The sequence below is a fragment of the Staurois parvus genome, unplaced genomic scaffold (assembly GCF_062004578.1).
Source record: "Staurois parvus isolate SC_StPar_1 unplaced genomic scaffold, SC_StPar_1.0 ptg000204l, whole genome shotgun sequence".
NCBI classification, from domain to species: domain Eukaryota; kingdom Metazoa; phylum Chordata; class Amphibia; order Anura; family Ranidae; genus Staurois; species Staurois parvus.
Genome location: NW_028318000.1, coordinates 3,953,468 through 3,975,670, shown reverse-complemented (window position 1 = coordinate 3,975,670; position 22,203 = coordinate 3,953,468). Strand labels below are relative to the sequence as shown.

Genomic DNA, 22,203 nt, shown 5'->3' with positions numbered 1-22,203 from the left:
GTATCGGCCCCGTTGCCGGTACCATGTGACCTGCTGTGACCAATCACAGCAGGTCACATGACAGTTGTATACAATGGATGGCTTCATTCATGCCATCCATTGTATACTACTGCCTAGCTGTGAATGGTCACAGCTAATCACATGCACATGTCAAGTGATTAGCTGTGGCCAAATCACAGCTAAGCACAAAAAAAAAAACCCTGAATGAATCAATGTCATTCAGGTAAATGCTTGCTTATAGCAAAGTAATTCTTTGCTATAAGCAAATTGTGTAAAAAAAAAAAAAAAAAATACTGGTCACTTCCCCAAAGTAGTACAATGTTACTATGGTAACATTGTACTACTTTGTTCATAGTGAAATATGAAAAAAAAATCTTGAAAAAAAATTTAATAAAAAATAATAAAAAAAAAAATATATATATATTTTTTTTTCATACTGTCACCAGTCAGTGTCCCTGATCATCGCCATGCCAGTTATATGATGACGCTGTACTGCACTGGTGACAATATGTAAAAAAAAAATAGTGAAACAAATTTTTTTAATTTTTTAATTTTCCGAAAAATTATGACAAAAAAAATACAACTTCAAAAAACTCGCCATGCCTCTTATGAAGTACGTCGGACTGTCTGCTTTGCAAAAAGGGGTCATTTGGGGGATATCTGTACTGTTCTGACATTCTTGGACCTCAAGAAATTAGATTGGCCGTCAGTACTTCAGGATTGATCAATATTCAGATATATACCATAGTTTGTGAACTCTATAACTTTCCTACAAACTAAAAAATACATCCTAATTTGGGTTATTTTCACCAAAGACATGTAGCAGAATACATCTCGGCCTAAATTTATGAAGAACAATTATTTATTTGCAAACTTTTATAACAGAAACAAAGAAAAACTTTTTTTTTTTCAAAATTTTTGGTCTTTTTTTGTTAAGTTAGCAAAAAAAAAAACACCCCAGTGGTGATTAAATACCACCAAAAGAAAGATCTAGTTGTGTGAAGAAAATGATAAAATTTTAGTTTGGGTACAATGTTGTATGACCGCGCAATTGTCATTCAAAGTGTGAGAGCGCTGAAACCTGAAAACTGGCCTGGGCAGGAAGGTGTAAAATTGCCCGGTATGGAATTGGTTAACTCCTTCCTTTTATCTCTCGGTTACATTTTTGTTCTCTTTATGTCTTTGTAACATCTTTTTCTGTAAATATTTTAATTGCACCATTTTGACCTTTTTAGTAGTAAACACTATTTTGAAAAAGTGTTGAAACTGTCTCCAAAGCTTTTAATGCAAACTAGAGAATCCCTATCTCTTGAAGAGTGCTACTGTATACAATAATCCTCTGAATATACTTGTCTGTGGTGACAGTGTGTGTTGCAAACGCTTATGCTAAAATCATAGTGTTATTGCTATGATTTGTGAGTTTCCTCCTTCTCTGTAAAAAGGCGGTGGTGGCAGTGTGAAGGGTTAATTGCGTAATTAACCTAACTCAGTAACAAACGCTCTCAGGCTGCTGGCACATAGAATGTGGTCCCGCAAGCTGGAAAATCTTTTTGCAGGGTGCAGCTGAGAGTGGCATTGTTATGCAACTGACAGCACAGTGCGAGATTGGCTGGTCCTTTCTCACGAGTTGGTGAGAAGGACAGGGGTCAGACACCACGTTCTGTCACAATCACCTCTAACTGGCTGATTTTAGAGGGAAAAATATGGTAATGGAACCATAGTGTTATTGCTAGGATTTGTGAGTTTCCTCCTCTGTAAAAAGGCGGTGGTGGCAATGTGAAGGGTTAATTTCGTAATTAACCTAACTCAGTAACAAATGCTCTCAGGCTGCTGGCACATAGACTGTGGTCCCACAAGCTAGAAAATCTTTTTGCAAGGTGCAGCTGAGAGTGGCATTGTTACGCAAGTGACAGCACAGTGCGAGATTGGCTGGTCTTTTCTCACGAGTTGGTGAGAAGGACAGGGGTCAGACACCACGTTCTGTCACAATCACCATTACCATATTTTTCCCTCTCTGCTGGACTGCCACCATTACCAGATCCTACAACCTATCCTGGCCTGCCTCTGTAATCATTGCCAGCTTTTTCTACCTTTGCTTGATGGCCACCACTATTAGCTCCTGTCACTTCTGCTGGACTGCCACCATGACCGCTACTAACTGGACTGCCACCATGACCACTATTACCTGGACTGCCACCTTACCAGATTCTGCCACCTCTTGCAAGCTGCCATCAATATTACCACCATTATTACCACCTCTTTTGGATTGGCATCTTTGCCAGCCATCACTATAACCATTACTAGCTACTGGTACAAGCAAGTACCACATCTGCTGTATTGCAATCATTACCAGCTCCTGCCACCTCTCCTGGTCTGCTTCTGACACCTCTCCTGTCCTTTTCCGGTGCTCTGACACTGTGGATTTGCCATGCATAAGGTTTTCACAGTTGGGCCTCAGCTAGAAAAAAAATTAAATTTTTGAAATAGGGTGTATATTCCTTTAGCTTTGTGTCTCTTAGTTTGCAGCTTTTTCCAGTGCTCCAGTTGTTTCTCTGAAATAATACACTGCAATGTTTATTTCAAGATAGAAATTGATTTGGCTCTTCCTTTTACACTGAAGTCTAATCAAGCTGCTTACATACTATTCAGTGACTGTACAATATTTGCTATATATGCTATAATTTCTATTTACTTACATTACAATATTTGTGGCTATTTTTTTTAGAAATTATACACTCTAATGTCTAATTCAAGATAAAAACTGCCTTGTCTCTTCCTCTTACATTGCAGCTTAATCAAGCCACTGTACAATATATGTGGCTCTTGTCTCTGAAATAATCCTCCTTTTTAATTGTGTAGCCATTTGCTGAAGTTTGCATATTCAAGATAGGGCCACACCACTGTTTTGTAAAGAAGTAGATTTATTAATTTATCTCTTGAATGTATGTCTTTTTATTTTGTTGACAAACTTTTATCATTTTGTGAAAAAGGAAGTACAGCTGTACAAAGGTACATAAATGGACATACAGTAATCCAGTATCCAAAATAGTACAAAAGAAATGGTAAAACTATCCAGTCTACAAACCTGAGATAATAGATACTTTACATCCAACTAGTAATATTGGAATAACTTAATGGTACAAAATGTATGCCAATATATGATGTGACCATGTTAAAAGGATCTGCTAATGTACATTAAGATTTTTTTAAACTTAGCAGAGAGAAATACGAATTAAAATGGTAGTAAACTCTGCTTTGTCATTTTTAACTACAGGTAAGTTTATAATAAAGCTTACCTGTAGGTAAAAAGAAAATCTCCTAAAAGTGCACCGTTTGAGAGATATTTGCATGTTTTGTGGCCGGTGCATGAGCACTGCACTCTGAATGGACAGCATACTAAAGTGTGATATCATCATGGCTCGGCCATTCAAGTGACATTACAAGCCAATCAAAAGTCCTCCCTTTGATCTTCTATGAATGAATTTGAGTAATGGAAATGTAGCAAAATAAAATTACTACCATGTAATTCTTATTGACACTAAAGACATTGTACACCTAGCGTCAGTTAAAGTAGAAATATAGGCAAAACTTTTTTTTTTCATTCTGGACAGTGTAAAGGAAGGTCATAACTCTTGTCAATTTTTTTTTACCATCTGTGTCCCACTGAGGAGATTTCCTTTCACTTCCTGTTCTATAGCCAGAACAAGAAGTGAGAGGAAAGACCTCCAAAGTGAGGGAATCTTTGGATGTCACCAGGGTCACCAGAACTAGTGTCCAGATTGGAAGCTATCCCTTCTTTTGCTGTTCTGGGGAGAATCTAAATTTGGGATATTCTTTACTTTTGATGATACCAGTAAACAAAACAAATATAGAGAGCAAATGTCTCTAACAGGGACACAGGCAACAATACAAACTGAGGTGTACTAAGCCCTCTCCCTTCTATCCAAAACTAAAAAAAAACGTATCCTTTGGTTATACTTTAACACAGGAGCAGATGCATCAGTGGGGTAGGAGGAGGAGCAGGACATATCACACAAGCCAACAGTATTTATATATGGTTTTTAGGATGCCCTGAAGTCTACAACTGGTTAAATGATTTTACTAAAGGTAAAGATGTCCTTTAAAATCTTCACATAGGAGCCTCTGATGAACTAGGCTTTTTGCTTATACCTGTAACTTGCTTTACTCACACCATCATCTTTCTCTTTGCTCTTGTCCTGCAACATGGTCATGTGCTACAAGGTAAGTCACATAGTATACCAAGTATCATGGCATAACTACTCCTACATTCAGTGTGCCCCAGTCCACGATCCTCCACTGAAGCCCTGTGAAGAACCTGAACTTTCAGAAATGGGGTGCAAATGCACACTTAAACTCTGCCTTCCCACAATACAATAACTGGTACCTGAGTGACCTATAGCCAAGCCCAAACACTCATATAATCATATCCTTTAGATTGTAAGCTCCACAAGCAGGGCCCTCACATTCCTTCTGTACTGAAATGTATTGTAATTGTACTGTCTCCCTTATATTGTAAAGCACTGTGAAAACTGTTGGCGCTATATAAATCCTGTATAATGATAATATTAATATACTCATATACTATCATAGAGGGAATGTCTAGATACAGACTTTCAGAGGGTCATTATTGTCATAGGTGTTAGAGAGACTCCAGCAAATACAGCATGTAGGGAAAATGTAACACATCCACCTTATTACCCCTAATGTATATAGTACATTTTAGTTTAGCTGTCCATGTTATAGGTTTACTTTAGTTTTCTGCAGAAGAAAGAAGGATGAAGGACAATAACACACCTTTTTCTTTCCTTCAAAAGCCACTGTTTTCTTTGCCATAAGTCAATGTACTGTCTTTTATTGTGATGGTAGGAGTGTGCAGAAGGATAGAGAAATGCATGCTTCACATTTATGATACTGCCCTGAAATCCGGAAGACATACCAGGTTAGTTAAAGTCACTTTTGAGGTATGAGATCTACTTTGCTCATCTAACATGTAATAGTAATCTTGAGTAGAAGGTTTCTTTTGTTTAAATATATTTTGAACTTTACATCAGTAATTCCTAAATTGCCACATTTATAGATCAATCTATTACCCTACTTTGCAGTAGACTAGAAGAATCCAATTCACAGAGACTATTCTTTTATATACATTAAATGTTAAGCTTTATGAAAGTTCTATAGCAATGTATGAGTTAGCTAGTGATATCTAATTAGAAGTATGACCTTCATGCACTATATATAGAAGTATTGGAACAATACAGAGAAAATGAGCATGGCCTCTGTGAAAACATGGAATGGAAATTCTTGAGATAAAGTACACTTGACCTTAAGAGCTTGAACATGCTAATAAATCAATGTTGTTCTCCTATTGTATACATCTCAAGCTATATATCTGGACCGCAATACATTTTAGTCAAAGATATTTACCTTTCTCTTGAAAAACCTCTTACTTTAATGTCAGTGTGTTCGTATATTAATTAGACAGACACTAAACAATATAATACTATCTAAAACTACAACATTTCATGCCAACAAGTATAGAGAAGTAGTTTATTGTAAATAAAAATAATAATTACAAAAACTCATGTGGTATTTATTAATCACTTTCCCTCTAGAGGATTTGCCCCCTTCCTGACCAGGCCATTTTTTGTGATATGGCGCTGCGTTACTTTAACTGACATTTGAGCGTCATGCAACGTTGTACATATATTAAATTTATGTTCTTTTTTCCCACAAATTAAACTTTTTTGGGTGGTATTTGATCACCCGTGCGGTTTTTATTTTTTTGCGCTATAGACAAAAAAATCTTGAAAATTTTGAAAAAAAAAATATTTTTGACTTTTTGCTATTAACCAGTTCAAGTCCAGACACTTTCACCCCCTTCCTGTCCAGGCTAATTTTCAGCTTTCACCTCTATCACACTTTGAATGACAATTGCACGGTCATGCAACACTGTACCCATATGCTTTTTTATCATTTTTTTGAGACAGATAAAGCTTTATTTTGGTGGTATTTATTCACTACTGGGATTTTTATTTTTTTTGCTAAGTAAATGAAAAAGTCCAAAAATTTGGAAAAAAAAGTGTTTTTCTTATAACATTTTGCAAATAAATAATATTTCATCATAAATCTTGGTAAAAATGTATTCAGTTATCTTTTTAGTAAAAAAAAAATAACCCAAATTAGTTTATAACCAAAAATGATACTTTTTTTAAAAAATTTTTTACATTTTTATTTTATTTTTATATATTATTATTTATGGTTTTTTTTTACATACTGTCACCCTAGCAGTACAGTGTCACCATGGTGACACTGTACTAGTTGTAGGGGGTGATGAAGATTTTTTTTTTTTATACTGATTGCTTTTACACCCATAAAGGATCTAAAAGCAATCATTTCTCCTTCTCTCTGGATGCATTCTTGCAGCCATTGAAAAATGCTGTGTGAGCTGTGATTGGTCACAGCTTGTCACATGGTACAAGGCTGTTGTGAATGGCCCTGTACCATGTGACCTCTGGATCATTCACATATTTCACACGTAGTAAGCAATGATGTCAGAAGTTACATCTTGCTTACTACTCTGCATGTAATCACTGATTGGCCAATCAGTGATCACATGATCGGGACCTTGCACAGAGGTCCCGTACGACGATCGGTGTTCCACTGTGTCCGGAGGACACAACAGGCACCGGATCGTGGTGCTGCGCACTCCCATGCGGGTGCCGTTTATGAACGGCAACCCACCCCTGGACTGCCACCGTCCTGCCGTTTATAAACAGCGGTCGGATGGGAAGTGGTTAAACATGTCCAATAAAAAAATTTTAAAAATCAAATTTTTTCATAATTTTAGGACAAAATGTATTCTGCTACATGTCTTTGTGAGAAAATTTTAGGTAGGGGGAGTATGCTCTTTACCCGCGCCGCTATTTTAGGTAGGGGGAGTGTGCTCTTTACCCGCGCCGCTATTGGCTCCTCGGCATGTCAATCTCCGGGTCCCGGCCACCGATTCTTGGTGGAGCTGACAATGGTGAGGTCTGTATGTAAACAATACAGATCTCTCCCCTGTCAGCACGAACAGGCTACTTTGTATTGCTCTGCACAGCAGAATATCCGCCACAGTCCCATAGTCCCACAATAAGTCGCTGATTGCCGCCATTGCTAGTAAAAAAATAAATAAATAAAAATTCCAGTATATATACTGCCATTTTTAGACACTATAACTTTCACGTAAATCAATTAATTTACATGTATTGGGATTTTTTTTTATTAGCAAAGACATGTAGCAGAATACATTTTGGCCTAAAATTATGACGAAATTTGATTTTTGAAATGTTATTATTGAACATGTTTATCACAGTGCTCCACATCCACTAAGGCTGTCAGGACTTGCAGTTCATTCATTCAGAGAACTCTGTGAAAATGATGTGGCTCTGTGGGTGGAGCCACGCACGAACGCACTGTTTTCAAATCCGACAGACAGTACGGGGAACTTACTTCTCCCTGTACTTCTGTCGAGGGGAGGGAGCAGCACCTGCAGCATTGGAAACATGTTACATGTTCCACCCTAAAATTGTAACCCTAAAATATGTAACATGTTCCCAAAGGTGAACCTATCCTTTGAGGGGTTATCTACTAAAACTGTAGCATGTACAATCTGGTGCAGCTCTGCATAAAATCCAGTCAGCTTCCTTTTTTTTTTTGCCAAAGCATAATTGAACAAGCTGAAGTTCGAGGCTTACTGGGTACCATGCACAGCTGCACCAGATTTTGCACTCTCTAGTTTCAGTAAATCAGCCTCACTGTGCAGTAGGAGTAGGGAAATGCCCTATGTTTTACACTTTCCCTAATGTCAAGTTTTATATAATCTTTTAGAATTTCATAACAGCTTTGCAACTGCATGCTACTACCTTTTTACAGCCAATTTCTCAAACTAATGACCCACCACAACTGCCTCATCACAGTTGGGTGATGATACCTTTGTCCAAGATGGCCACTACTCCGTCCTTTGACAGCGGCAGCGTGACATCAGCAAGAGGCTTCACCCGACGTGTTTCGTGTGCATGCACGTCTTCAAGGTACCATCTTGGACAAAGGCTTTTCTTTCATCCAAAGCCCCAATCGAGACGGTCCATCTTAACCTCTTGGCTGCCCCCCTACCTCAAGATGTGTTATGCTTGAAATGCCTGTTACCAGTTTCATTCTGGTGAGTTTACATCTGTTAGAGGTGGTGGATTCTCCTGCGTGATCAATATCCCACTTGCACTCAGCTCCTTATTTTGCTGCACCTTATTGTTTCACGGACATTTATTTGGATCACGTGTAATCACCGACATTACCAGATTATTATTATCTGCATATTTTGCTATATTTTGCTTATATTGCACCTTATACCACACATCATCATGGACATTACTATACTATTAGCATGTTTATAATGCACTTTGCCATTTCGTTTTAATATATTTATTGAAGTTGATTCACCGACAGTTTTGCACTCCTATATGATGCAGTTTACTATTTCACTTAATCCATACACTTTACTGTTCCATTTTATGGAGTTGATTTGTTGAGATATTTGCGCTTTTATATAATGCACTTTACTGTTCCGTTTTGATACATACAGTTTATGATGCACTTTACTGTTCAGTTCAATTTCTAGAATTGATTTGCTGACAGTTATACATTTTTTATGTGATGCACTTTACTGTTCTACTTGAGTCATTAGTAATGTAGCGCTGCACTTGCTTAAATATTTATTTGTGGGAGTTGTTACCTACCTTATGTGCTAGCTGCTTCCCAACCATTGCCAGCGCTCACCTTTTTTCTACATTTGTATATCAACATAGTATATAAAGGGTGAAGAGCACACTTATCCCTTAAAATGGAAAGGTTTCTCTTTAATTGCATACCACAAACTTTGGCATTGAAAGTGGCAGAAATGCTGATATTTTATTTCTGTACTCCACTGCAGCTCATGGGAACTGGTATCCAGATCATGACTGAAATGTAAAGGTTGATATATTATGGGTAAATAGGCTGTTTGCTTTACAAAAGAAGTTGCACTTTGCAAAGGAATTTTCTCCAAAGCATAGGGAATGAGAAAAAGCTCTGCTGACTTCCATCAACCATTGATGTTCAAGCAAAAATGCTGTTTTATTTCCTTTTCTTGCATGTGATTGGGTGTGTGAGATTTCTTCACATTCACTGAGCTCTGGGTAAAATTCCTTTGCAAAGTGAACTACCGATTTGCCTTTATTAAATTGACCCTTTAATGTTTGATATATCATAAATGCTGACTGTAGAGCAATAATGTAAATTTAAATGCTCATGACAGTCTCTTGAGTTTGTTGAAGATTACATGCCCAAAGGAGATTTTTCATTATGTTATTATTAAAATATGATTTGTTTTTGACATATAAAAACATGTATTTAGATTAGTAGTGTGGCTTAGCTGTTTATATAGGAGTAATGTTTCAATTTTGATTATGTTGCGCCAACACACTGCAGTGATACAATGCCAACGTATTGCTTTTTACAATACTTAGACTAGTCATGTGACTAAAAAGCAGACCTTCTCACTGAGCACACAGGAAAGTAACTGAATTAAAGATGAAATATAGGTGGACTTTCTACCAAACAGTAAGAGGTAGGAATCTGCAATGAAATTAGCTGATTTATTTGCAATATAATAAATAAACATGAAATATACTGTAACCATAAAAAAATAAAAAATGCAGCGCCACTAAAATAATAAAATAAATGTGCATAATCCCAAAATGTAATAAATAAAAAAAGTATGAAACACAGTCCACATAAATAATGTCCCAGTGAAGAACTTTGTGAAGTCAATCTGCCACCTTCAAAAGTGAAATCTCTCCTCAAATCAAGTGTTCAGAGATCTGCCCTGTCAAAACTGCATGTCAGAAATCATCCATGTGTATGCGATGCTCCCCAGTATCTATGTCCAAAGGCACCTCTCGATGGAAGCAAGCTGGGAATAAAAAATCTGCGGGAGGAATTTCAAGTGCTGATATCATGCCGCTGCATGATCCCAGGTCAGCAATGGCTTTACATGCAAGCAACTTCATTTCTTGTTTTCTTATGGAGTGTTTTTATAAGGAATTTTAATACATTTTACACTACTGGAGATTCATTTGCTCATGGTGAGCTTTATTCATCACAGCTCGGTCCCATCGAGAGGTGCCTTTGGACACTTTGGATACTGGGGAGCATCACATACACATGGATGATTTCTGACATGACACGCAGGCGTTTATGCTGTTGCAATGGCAGCCATCTGTTCCTGTGAGTTTTGAATTCACAGGGGGACAGTGGGAGACCTCTAAACACTTAATTTGAGGAGAGATTTCACTTGTGAAGGTGGTAGACTGACTTCATAAAGTTCTTCACTGGGACAATATTCATGTGGACTGTGTTTCATATTGATATTTTAAAGATTTGTATTTATCACATTTTGCATTTATGCACATTTACTTTAGTGATGCTGCACTTTTTGATTCTTTATATTTATGTGAATTTGCTACACATACATGATAACTGCCACCTATAGATTTATCTGTTTTTAACAACTTTTCTCAGCAAATGTTTCACGTTAAATGAAAACTGTTGCCTATGTTAGGTATATTAAATGAATAATTTAAAGAGCAGGCACCAAATGGTGCCAGTAAATAACTTTAAAATTCTCTATATTTCTTTCAGTGCCACCCAGAAGCTCTGAATGAAAAGATCTAGGACGGCACATTAACCTGATCCATGTCCTGTCTCCCACCAAAGCATTGCCCTGTCCTCTACCCCTCAACAACCTGATGGCAAAACTTGGAAGCTCTGGAATTACATGGCTGAATGTTAGATAGTGGTAGTAGCTTTATCAGGTATTAGTTTACCTCTGAACTAGAGAGGAGTGTATATGTGGACAGGGCATTCAGAAACCTGGAGATTCCTGAGTACCCCAGAGAAAAATAATTATAAAGGTATTTAGGTAGCATGTTTTGGAACCTAGTATCATCTTTCAGTAGCATGTTTTGGCACAAAATCCCTATGTGTCTCAAAGGGATGAGATTGGGGTTCAGGTTGAATATGAGATCATCCAGAAACAAGTCTGTTCATTGTTCAGCAAACCACCTGAAAAACTGTCCCTGACTAGTCTGTTCGACAACCAGGAATCCCAAATGATAGTTTTACCCAGTATGCTCATGACCATATTTGGTCAGTGATGTTACTGACAGGAACAGGGTGCTAGTCGTCAGGCTAAGACTCACCTCCACTGCAGCCAAGCGGCCTAATTAACCACTTAACACTGTAATTATACAGCAGGCAAGTGGCACAAGCATGCTGGATCATGTACATGCACCGTCAGTTCACCCCTCCTGTCACATCTGTGTCCACCAGACAAAGTGGATTGCAGTAATCAGTAACCAGGTATCATGTGATCACTATGATTGGTAATAGCGATCACATGGTAAACAACCTGTCATGAATAGCTTTACAGCTTGCTTACTGTTGTGACCTGTGATTGTCCCACAGCAATCACATGGTACCTGCCTACCTATATCATATAATTAGCTGTAACCAATCACAGATCACAACCATAGGCAAGCTGTTTATGAATGGGAAACCCGTGATCATTACTATATAACCAATAGCAGTGTAAAAAAAATCCCCGATCACCCTCCGAGTAGTACAGTGTCTCTGTGGTGACACTGAGATACTCTGATGACAGGGTGTAAAAAAAAAAGAAAAAGTAAAAAAAGAAAAAAAAATGTAAAACATTGTTTAAAAAATGTAATTCAAATTATTTATTTATGTATTTATGTATGTATGTATGTATGTATGTATTTATTTTTTACCTCCTGTCACCAGTCAGTATCCCTGATCAATATCAAAGAATGCAGTGCTACTGCTAATATGTGTACCACTAAATAAAAATGTGTAAGATTTTTTGCTTTCGTTTGTCATCACATACCTTGCACACTTTCAGGAATGGCCAGGCAAAGGGCCACAGTATTACACTACACGTGTGAGTGGTACACAGACCCACATTGGAAGGCTCCACCAAAGCACGTGACTGGGCCAATATACAAGACATCTTGCAGCAAATTGTTTCCTCAGCGCTCTTAAAGTGACACTTACCTGTCATAAGTTGATTGGAGGAAGATTACCACTTACTGTACCTAGGGTGTTGGGAAAGCATGTTTGACCTTCCCTTTGTGTGGGTCAAACCTTAAGGTAAGCGGCAGCATTGAGAGGTGTCGGTTTACTGTGGTGGAGCACATTAGAAGGTTTATACGGAGCACACATGTTATATGCATGTCATCAAGCACGATTTGCTCTGAAGAAAGGAATTTGCACGTTTTGGGACTGTAATTAGTTTCACATTTGCTTACAATATTTTTATGTGCATGTGTTTACATATGCTTTTTTAGTTCATATGAAGTTCATATAGGGATTTGAGTTCCAAAGCACTGTTCTTGACATAAAATTGGAATTGCACAATAGATTGGTGTTGATACAACCTTATTTATTGACATTTTTTTATTTTCATGCATTTATATGCATTTATTGTAATATATACAGGTTGTGTTGGATGTCATATACATTTATCCGGTTATATAGTTTTGCACATTTTTATTTAGTGTTACACATACTGTATTGGCAGTTGCACTGCACTCTTTGATATTAATTTCTATTGGTTGAACGCACAACAGTGATTAGCTGCAACACAAAATATTTATTTTTTCACATATTTGGGTTAGTACGGAGGTTTCCTTTTCATTTGTTTTTTACAGTATCCCTTATCACAAGCCCACCGTCATATAATGAAACTGTACTGCACCCATGACATTATGTAAAAAATAAATGTGCTTCTTAATTTTCCCCAAAAAATTAACAAAAAGCTACTACTTCAAAAAACTCACCTCTTACTAAATACCTCACACTGTTTAATGTCTAAAAATGTAATTTGAAGAGTCATTTAGAGGGTATTTGTACAGTCTTGGCATTTTAAGAGGCCCAAGAAATTGGATAGAGCATCAGTATATCAGGATTGATAATTTTTCATTTATATATATATATATATATATATATATATATTTATTTATTTTAATTTTTTGGACCTCCCCATGTCAGCCTACCACGGGTCAGCCCTGCCCTCTCTGACCCCTCCAGGACAACCTCTTTCCTAGCCTATAAGTGTGTCTGTCTCCCCTCACTCAGCATTCTTTTCTTTGTCCTCGCCTCGGACACCTTGGAAAATCTCTCTCCTATGGCCTTCCCAGGTTCAGCTTCTCCTGGGTAAGAAGACCCCTCATTTCGGCTGTAAACCTCCTTGTGCAGTGGGTTCCCTTGGTGCTGGGATTGTTATGCATGTTTTAAAAAATTCTAAGGCGGGGTTACTTACCTGTACATAGATTGGCTGACTTGTAGTCCCATATCTCAGTACATTGGTCCATATCTTAGCAGGTCTGTGGGATGGCTGACACTTGTAGTCCATATCTCAGCAGGTCTGTGGGCTGGCTAACACTTGTAGTCCATATCTCAGCAGGTCTATGGGCTGGCTGACACCTGTAGTCCATATCTCAACAGGTCTGTGGGCTGGCTGACACTTGTAGTTCTTATCTCAGCAGGTCTATGGGCTGGCTGACACTTGTAGTCCATATCTTAGCAGGTTTGTGGTATCAGCAGGTCTGTGGGCTGGCTGACACTTGTAGTCTATATCTCAGCAGGTCTGTGGGCTGGCTGACACTTGTGGACCATAGCTCAGCAGGTCTGTGGGCTGGCTGACACTTGTGGTCCAAATCTCAGCAGGTCTGTGGGCTGGCTGACACTTGTAGTCTATATCTCAGAAGGTCTGTGGGCTGGCTGACACTTGTGGTCCATATCTCAGCAGGTCTGTGGACTGGCTGGCATCCAGGGCTAGTAATCCCCACATTCATGGCTGCTGTGTTTGTTCTGGCTACAAAGTAGGCTAGGTGGTACATGTGCTAAGATGGTGGGCATTGAACTTTCCGGGTTGCCATGGAGCTTATGGGACTCTCTGTGACACAGGAAGCTACTGTGTTATCTAGAGGCTGGCTCTCTCTCATGTTGCAGCTCTGTGGCTACTGCAGAGGCTACGATGTCTCTATGAGCTCCACCTGTTTACCTAATAACTCTACTACTCCAGCCTGGATCTTCTGCTGCTCTGCTCCCTCTAGGTCACCTCAGCTGTTTGACTGTTTACCTTGAATGCGTGCACATTGTAGCAATTGTACGTACAAATATGGATGTGAACATCCATTTTGGTAAAGACCCTCCATCTTGTATCATTTCTCACTCCAAATCAGCTCCCCCCCCTCCCTCTCTGTTCAGTGACACGTGGTCCTTGTGTGCTGGGTTCAGAAGTGCACAGGACACTGTAGCAATCTTGCGCTCAGAGATGGACGCAGTACCACCATTCTGTCAAGGCACATCCATTTGATAAGAGCATACATTTCTCCCTCAATCCTTTATTCTCCTTCCCCCTCCCTTCCTGAAAGGCACAGTGACAGATGTGTGTGTGCTGGTTATGGGTCAACAGCAGGGCAAGGCATCCCTAGTTCAGTGCCGAGCAGTCTGCGAAAGTGTAGCCTTCCTCACCTAAGTCATGATAAGGCAAGTGTTCCTCAGAGAACTGGGAAGCACTGACCCAAGAATCTGTGTAGGCTCACACATCATAAAACAGATAAGGCAGCTTCTCCCAGGAATTGAAAGAGAGTGTAACCTCATAAAACCTAACAGCTTAAGGTGACAGAATTAAATGAACATTCCTCAAGTCAGTTTGTCCCCTGCATTTCATATCATGGATTATGAAGATATTGGTTTTAATTCAGAGTCCGCCCGAGATCCCTCCCTAAACAGAGTATTGGCCAGTTACTCAAAGGCACCCCATTGCTGGGGGACTTTAAAAAGCACAGGCTGTAGGCCTGAGGCTAAGCTAAAAGGTTCTCCTATAATCCCATCGTAACTTAGGGAGACCCTTTGCTCTGAAACTTGGATCTGCTTATGGCTAAGGCTTAATTGGCAAATAACTTTAACCCTTTCACCTCTCTCTGATATCTCTTGCTGTGCTATGCTGTTTTCTGTACATGTATAGATATATATACATCTTAGTTACATCTTCTTTGTAAATATTTCTTTTATTGCACCTGTTTCACTCTTTTAGTAATAAATCTTTCTTTCTGAAAGTGTTTAATTGTTCCTATAGTTCTTAATTGCAATTTACGAATCCCTGCCTTTCAAGAGACGCTACTGTGTGTTTTAATCTCTGTATATCGGGCCTGCAGACTGTGTTATATAGATCATTATTTCAATCATTATAGCGTATTAATTGATAAGGAGACTTTCTCTGTACAAAAAGGGGTGATGGCAGTGAAGGGTTAGTTGCGTAATTAACCCGACCCAGTAACAAGCACATTCAGGCTGCAGGCACAGATTGTAGACCATTAGCTGGACAATCGTCGTGCAGGGCGCAGCTGAGTGTGGCGTTGTTACACACGTCACACCGTGGTTTTAGATCGGCCGGTCCTTCTGTCACGAGTTTGGTGAGAAGGTCTGGGGTCTGACGCCGTGCCTGTGACAGACACAGTTGGATATCCTTCTTGGTTGTAAACCCAATTAGCTGATGCCAGGGTGTCTGGCAAACTCTTGCTCTGAAGCTGATCATAAAGCCATAAATCCAGCAGTCACTGGACTTTAAAAGCATTCCAGGATAGCAGTAAAACATATACCCCACGTGAAAACACTTTTTCATACAATTTCATAATTTCTCATAGGTAATACATACCATAAAGCAAAACATATATTCAGATTGGTCATTTTAATGTGAGGCACCTGATATCTTACACCCCTAGTTAAAGTCTACAGGAGAGTAAGAAGCCATATAGTTTTAGCTGAAATAGTAAATAGTATGGCATATTTGATGTCTGGACGTTCAGGATATTATTCTGCATATTAATCTACTAGTGGCTAGGCTGTTACATGTACCTAGGGAAGGTTATTGACCATGATATTAACTGCAAGGGATTTGGTTTTGGTCATAGCCTGTGTCAGGAATGGACTAGCCAGCAATGGTGGGACTCACCTGCCTTTTGATCTGCAGTACCAGGGCTGGCCAGCGGGTGCTCCCAGCAATCAGAGACTCAACTTTGCAGCCAGCTAACACCTGGAACTGATTATGCTGGGGTATTTAAGGGATGGCCAGACTTGCAGACTCTGCCTTGGTGTTGTGTTTCTCTTGGGCCCTGTATCCTGTTCCTGCTCTCTGTTCCTGTCTGATCCCTCTGCCTGACCCTCTGTACTACGCTGCTTGCTACCTGTTCTGATCCCTGGCTTGTGACCCTGACCATCCCTCTGCCTGACCCTCTGTACTACGCTGCTTGCTACCTGCTGAACCTGGCCTGTGACCCCGACCAATCTCCGCTTGCTCCCCCTGTACCTACCTGCCCAATTGATATTGACCCGGCCTGCCTGACGACGCTTGCTTGTATGTACTGTTATCTGTGGGTGGTTGGTTTGTTTGCACTGTATTATGTTTAGTATTGCACTGCGTTTATGTTTGTATTGTTAGTGTTAATAAATTATATTGTTTATCACATATCTGAAGTCTGCGTTTCCCTGCGTCAGTCACACACCTCTGGTCACACCTGGGAGCCCTGACAGCCTGAGTTCCCCGCCTAAAACACCACACCCCAAATGAGGTGATTGGTTCTCTGCTTTAAGGAGACACCCTGCTGGGTTCCTAGAAAAAGGCTGTTATGCTTGGAGCAGTAAGTTGAAGAGATCTCCCTTTTAACATCAGGAACCAACTTTGGACTGTGCATGCGCGGCTCAGGGAGCACGCAGCGTGGCGATGGGTGGTGCGCTGTGTCCCTCAGACACAGTGGATCACCGACCATGTAAAGAGCCGAAGATGTCGGCTCGGTCATGTGATCAGCTGTGTCCAATCACAGCTGATCACATGTAAACAGGGAAATGCTGGTTATTGGCATTTCTCTCCTCTTGAGCTGTCACGCTCAGACACTGATGATCAGTGTGCCCTGATGATCAGTGTGGCCCCAGAAGTGCCACCTGTCAGTGCCTTGTGTCAGTTCTCATCAGTGCCTTATGTCAGTGCTCATCAGTGCCTCATGCCAGTGCCCATCAATGCCTACCAGTGCACATCAATGCCACATATCAGTGCCCATCTGAGCTGCCTTTCAGTGTCACCCATCAGTGCCAATCAGTGCCACCTATCAGTGCCAGTCAGTGCCGCCTATCAGTGCCAGTCAGTGCTGCCTATCCGTGTGCACCAGTGCTGCCTAACAGTGCCAGTCAATCCTGCCTATCAGTGCCAGTCAGTGCCGCCTATTAGTGCCAGTCAGTGCCGCCTATCAGTGCCATATAACAGTGCCATGTATCAGTGCTGCCTTTCAATGCCCATCAGTGATACCTGTCAATGCCCATCATTGTCACCTACAAGTGCCTCCTCATCAGTGCCCATCACTGCCACCTATCAGTGTCCATCAGTGCAGCCTATCAGTGCCCATCAGTGCAGCCTCATTAGCGCACATCAGTGAAGGAGAGAAATCACTTATTTACACAATTTTATAACAAAAACTAAGAAAAAACTTTTTTTTTCAACATTTTCAGTGGTTTTTGGTTTGTTTAAGAAAAATAAAAAACCCAGAGGTGATTAAATGCCACCAAAAGAAAGCTCTATCTGTCACAAAAAAATTATAAAAATTTCATATGGGTACAATGTTGTATGACCGCGCAATTTTCATTCAAATTGCGACAGCGCTGAAAGCTGGAAATTGGCCTGGGCAGGAAGGGGGTATAAGTGCCCTGTAGGCTGGTAGTTAAACCAAGGCTGATGGCAAGTATTCTACCTCTCTAAACTTTCTGTTATCTCTCTGTTGTGGTATTGCTCTCTGTATTTATATATATATATATATATATATATATTGGCTACATCTTTTTCTGTAAATACTTTTATTGCACCATTTTGACCTTTATTAAATCTTATTTTCTGAAAAGTGTTGAACTGTTTCTAAAGCTCTTTAATGCAAACTCAGAATCCCTGTCTGTGAAGAGTGCTATGGTGTGTTTTAAACCTCTATATACATCTGCCTGCGGTGTCAGTGTGTATACAGACGATTATTCAAACATCATAGTGTTACTGCTAAGAATGGTGAGTTTCCTCTTTCTTTGTACAAAAGGAGGTGGTGGCAGTGTGAAGGGTTAATTGCGTAATTAACCTGTCCCAGTAACAATCGCTCTCAGGTTGCTGTACATAGATTGTGGTCCATTAGCTGGAAAATCTTCGTGCAGGGTGCAGCTGAGCGTGGTATTGTTACGCACGTGACAGCGCGGTTTTAGATTGGCTAGTCCTGCGGTCACAAGTTGGTGAGAAGGGCTGGGGGTCTGACTCCGCGTCCGTCACACACATGTATTGTGACTCTGAGATGTGGGTTAGGTTATATTCCCCCTTTGGCTGTTGCTAAAGCTGCAGCTTCAAGCACTGAAGATCTAATGGAGAGGTATTTTTTTCTTTTTCTTTTTTATTTGTTATTTTTATATTTTATTTATTTTTTGCGACTTTTTAAAAGAGTGCTATCTGCATACCTTTTTGGCAGAAAGAAGACTCCAGCATGGAATAAAGCATCCGCCAAGAGCTCAGCCCTAAGCAATTCTGTCTCCTGTTGTCCAGGACATGTTGCTTCACCAGAACAGTCCAGGGTGGATTAAACATCCACCAAGTGGTCGTTCTCGGACACCATTACCAGTGGCCCATTGCAGTTGTACGGAAATGGGACCAGGAAAATGTAGTCACCGAAATGCTTCCAAGAAGAGTAAATTCTCTGGCCAGAATAGGAAAAGGTCTTCTACCTCTTCCAGAGCTTCTTTTCCAACCCACTCTGAAGTGGTGGCTTGTTGGGGCTTTTCAGCTGAGGCATTGCCAGGTGAATTGGTGGGCAAATTGGTGTGCACTTCCTATCTTAGGTAGGGGACACATGACAAAGCTGCAGATGCACAGCAAGTAGAATTGTACCTTAGAGACACAGCAAAAAGAGTTCTCCACCCAAAAGAAAAAAATAAAAATATATCAAAGGGATGGCAAATTATGAAAAATAGTTCCCAAAGTAGCCACCTCTTTACAGAGATTGGCCAGACACATAACGCTTCCACTTGAAGGTTTAGTGTCTTTCAGGGATCTAATGGACTGCAATATTGATACAGATCTGAAGAAGATGTATAGTGTGGCAGGACCATCCCCTATGGCCCACAAATTTTGGGTGGCAGAAATGGAGTCCTGTGGTTCGGGAGAAGTGCAATTCTTCAGGATAGCTGTGGACTTCATTGCTGAAGTGGCAGTGGATCTAGTCAGAATGACAGCAAAGTTGATGAAAGCATTGGTCTGCTGACAGTGCCTCTAAACACAGCCTTGGCTTGATTCTGTTTGATGGGAAGCCCTATTTTGTCAAGACCATTAAAGCTGCCATTCAGCAGTTATCCTGTGGGAAGTGAGGCCTTATCCTGCAGGAGAACAGATGGCAACGTCAGTCCTCTCGCTCAGAAGAATCGTTTCAAAGCAGCCAGTGCATACAGGCCTGGAGGGCCATTTTTCAGACATTGGAAGAATGTCAGTGCAGCATTTCCCAAGGGAGTCAAGTGCAAATCAAGCTAGCCAGTTAGGTCTTCTGACAAGGCCTTCAGAAGGAGTCTCCGCCCAGCCCTCTCAAGTACGAGCAAAATCGGCTCTATTCAGGGAGGTCTGGGTGGAGGAAGCGAAGGATGCTTGAATTCTGGATATCATCTGAAGTGGATATCTGCTAGAATTTGCAAAAAGGCCCCTCAGTATTACTTCGGGGGAATTCGGGTACCAATGTGTCTAGATAAACTGAATTATTTGCACGCATATATAAAGGAATTGTTAACAACTTAAGCTATTTTTCCTGTACCAAGACAAGAATGGGGCAAAGACAAGTGTGGATTTGGCCACCACCTATCTGCGTGCCCCCATGGTTCTGGCTCATTATTGCTTTCTCAGGTCTGCATACAAGGGGCACTTTTCCAGTTCGTTCTTTGCCATTCGGGCTTTGCACCACTCCCAGAACCATCACAAGGCTGCTGTCAGCCATCATAGCTGTTCTGAGACTCAGAGATGGTCTTCAGATATTTCATTACCTCAATGACATCCTTCTCTTGGCCTCGTCAAGGACTCTTCTGATGGCTCACGTGTCTATAACCTGTAACACGCTCAAATGCTTTGGGTGGATAATCAACCATCAAAAGAGTCAACTGCAATCAACACAGTTCCTGCTATATCTTTCTCCCCCAGAAGAAAGTTCAAAAGATCCAGACTCGGATGAGGGAAGTAATGAGCAGGCCTTGCTTATCTGCAAGAGAGTGCATGCAGTACCTGGGCCTTCTGTTATCCACCATCCCAGTTGTTCCTTATGTCAGATGCTGAAGAAGCAAGTTTCAAATCAGTGTCCTTCACTAGTGGGATCATCATGTTTTGAACCAGAAGATCATCATACCAGGTCTGATAGCCCGTTTATTAACTTGGTGGATGATTTTGCACAATCAGAAAGGCAGTGTACCTCTCGAGCCTCCAGAACCAGGCTGGTGGGTTGGGGGAGACTACAGCTTTGGTCAGCAGGTTCAAGGTCATTAGAAGAGGCAGACTACACAGAGTTCCTATCTGCCTAGAGTTAGTAGCTTCCCGATTCACTCTGCTAGCGTTCCAGTATCTGTTACACGGAAAAGTGGTGAAGGTGCTTTCAGAAAAGTGTACTACAGTGGCTTACTTGTCATGTCAAGCTTGCCTCTCATGAAAGTAGCCTGTCAATTCTTCCTTTGAGCAGAAGTGAATTTACCCTTTCTTCATACCTCCCAGAAACGGACAACATTAAGGTGGACCAGAGTCAGAGTTTTGTAGATCATGGCGAATGCGGCCTCGATTCAAAATTGTTGTGGAAAAAGCTTGGGCGACACCAAACGTGAATCTGATGGTGACAGCAAGGAACTTCCAGCTACTTCTCCTAATTTGGGTCCTGCAAACCTTGGGCCAAGATGTCCTTTCCACGCCATGGATGTTTCGCTTAGTGCACATCTTTCCTCCAATCCCTCTAATTCTAACGGTTCTCCTGAAGATACAATGTGAAGTGGGGGCAATAAAAGCCCTGATCTTTTGGACGAGCCGGCCTTGGTTTCCCCTTGTATAGAGGATAAGGATAGAACAAACAATTCCACTCCCAGTTTGTTTGGATCTCCTGGTTCAGAATGGGGTGTTCTATCTGGACCCCACAAGTCAGAAATTAATGGCTTGGAAGTTGAGATATAGTCTCTAAGATATCTGGAGCTGTCAAAGGGCGTAGTTGACACCTTGTTGCAAGTTAGGGAAGAGTCAACTATTTTGACCTTCCATCAGGTATGGAAGCCTTTCTTTTGGGGCTCTTTCTGTCAAAAATTGGAATGCTTCAACTCCATTGGTATCTAATGTTCTTAAATTCCTGCAACAGTTTAAAAGCGGCCTGGCTTATAATTTATTTCAGATTCAAGTTTCAGTCCTTTCGGCCATGGAAGTAAAAGATGGGCCTTTAACCCTCTGGTCATTCATTTTCTAAAGGCAGCAGTGAAGATTAGATCACTAGTGGGAATTTGTCACTTGGTTTGAATGCCTTGCTGGCACCAGCATTTTACCCATTAACTTTGTGTTCCTTATTCCATTTGGCTCTGAGGACAAATTTCCTGATGGCAATTGCTACCACAAGGAGAGTATCTGACATGTATGCCTTTTTTAGAGCCATACTGCTGGATCCTCCAAGACAGGGTCATTCTGAGACAGGTCCCAAATTTCTTCCAAAAGATTTCAGCTTCATCCCATATAAGTTGGGAGTCCATACTTTCACCTTTTCTGGAAGATGGGTCAGAGGATGAGTGGAAGAAGTTAGATCTGGTTCATTCATTCTCAGTATATCTGAATTGCATGGAGGATATCCGTGAATTAGTTTTTATACCTTTCATCAAGGTCCAAGGAAGGGCTTCATGGTATTACCCAAGGTCATGTCTTTGTGGATTGTCAAGACCATTCAGATTGTCTACAAAGTCCTAGGCTTGCCACCACCTTTGGAAGTGATAGCTAATTCAATGAGAAACTTCTCA

The 22,203-nt window shown here is 40.5% G+C and overlaps 1 non-coding gene across 1 annotated transcript; it reads left to right on the top strand.

The window, feature by feature from the left end:
* Window positions 1-5,236: 5,236 nt before the first annotated feature.
* On the top strand, window positions 5,237-5,342 carry LOC149461391 (U6 spliceosomal RNA). Its single transcript, XR_016312878.1, has one exon. It is a non-coding gene; the product is annotated as a U6 spliceosomal RNA (small nuclear RNA).
* The last annotated feature ends 16,861 nt before the right edge of the window (window positions 5,343-22,203 follow it).